Genomic DNA, 1,712 nt, shown 5'->3' on the forward strand with positions numbered 1-1,712 from the left:
TGTAACAGGGATTGAATATATATATATTCAATCCCCAGAAATGGGGATTGAACTCAGGCCCTTGTGCTTGCCAGGCAAATGCTTATTCTACTGAGCTATCTCCCTGGCCCTATTCAAGAATATTTTTAATAAGCTAAGTCATATAAAGCATTCAGAACATAGACATTCAGGAAGTGTAAGCCTTTTTTTTCCAATTCTATAAAATACAAAGGATTATAGTTTTATAAAAAGACTTATTTAAATAGTTCAAAGGTTTTTTTGTTTGTTTTTTGGTGGAACTGGGGATTGAACTGAGACCCTTGCGCTTGCCAGGGAAGTACCTTATTCTACTGAGCCATCTCCCTGGCCCCCCCTTTTTTTTTTTTCTTTTCTTTTTTGTATTTTAAAGAAGGGTCTACAGGGTGTTCAGGGTCTCACTACTAGATTGGACTCGTAGTGATCTTATTTACAGCCTCCCAAGAGCTGAGATTACAGGTGTGCGCCACCACACCCAGTCTTAGTTGCCGTCTCAGCGCACTTTGGGGGCAGGGCCAGCACTGGCAGGCCTGGGGATTGAACCCTGGCCCCTGCACCTGCTTGCAGGCACTTTAATCTGCTGACCTATTGGGCTAGCCTTTATTTTTTATTTTTTATTTTTTTTCCTTTATAATGTATTTGGTACAGGGTCTCACTATGCAGCTCGGACTCGTAGAGATCCTCCTGTTTTCATCCTCCCCAGCACTGGGATTACAGGCATGTGCTACCACACTTGGTTCCAGTGGTGGGCTCAGGGCACACGGGTGTGGGGCCAGTGCATCATGCTGTACCAGGGATCGAACCCTGGTCCCTACACAGGTGCTTAGTCTGCTGACCTATCTCATTGGCCCTCAAAGAAGTATTTCAAATTCTCGTTTTGTTTCAGAGAACAGATATGCGTAGAAGGTATAAGGCAACTTTCTGGATATTTATTGCTATAAGTCACCCCAGAATTGAGTAGATTAATTTGGCAGTTCCTTCACCGTTGGTTCTCTTGGGGACTGCTGTGTGTGCCTGAGCGGCTCACACGTGGAGGCCCTCATGCAGTTGCAGTCGGCGTGGCTGAGTCTGGAGCCCTGGAATGTTGTTCACATGCACATGCTGCTTCTGGACTGGAGCGGCTGAGCTCTGGGTTGCCTTTTACTAGCTTGGGCTTCCTCACGGCGTGAGGTGCTCAGAAAATCATTTATTTTAGTGGCACCAGGCTTTCCCTGGACTAAGGATAGGTGACTGAAACCTGAAAAGGCAGCCTTTCAAGCTGCAGCCTTTAGGTCCAAACTGTGCATCTTTTTATTGGTCAAAGAGATTCATTGTGGACAGCCCAGAATCAAGGATTAAGGGGATTAAGCTGTGTAGTGAAACAATTGCATCCAGTTTAATACACCATACCTGCTTGGACAACTCAGTAAATATAAAACAAAACGAATTGCACAGCTTTTCATATCATCTAGCTTATATTATTGAAATTGAGCCTTTGAAGTGAAATTTCCTTGTTTAGTCATTCGTGCAATAGCATGTTCTCTAGAAGAACTGCTGTTTCCTGGCCTACAAGCAGTTACAAACTGTGTAACATCCAGAATCTCAGAAACAAGTTTCACCTGCTTTTCCCAGGAAAACTCTGGTTAATAAGCTATACTAGTAGGAGAGAGTTTGTGGATATTTTTGATATAGAAGTCAATTTTTTTAAAGTTTGGGGA

At 43.5% G+C, this 1,712-nt stretch overlaps 1 protein-coding gene across 1 annotated transcript in view; it reads left to right on the plus strand.

The window, feature by feature from the left end:
• The window catches only part of Sptlc2 (serine palmitoyltransferase long chain base subunit 2), a 118,130-nt gene that overhangs the window by 59,063 nt on the left and 57,355 nt on the right, over positions 1-1,712 (plus strand). The window lies entirely within an intron of this gene.

Source organism: Octodon degus, unplaced genomic scaffold, assembly GCF_000260255.1.
Source record: "Octodon degus isolate 3935 unplaced genomic scaffold, OctDeg1.0 scaffold00007, whole genome shotgun sequence".
Taxonomy (NCBI): Eukaryota; Metazoa; Chordata; class Mammalia; order Rodentia; family Octodontidae; genus Octodon; species Octodon degus.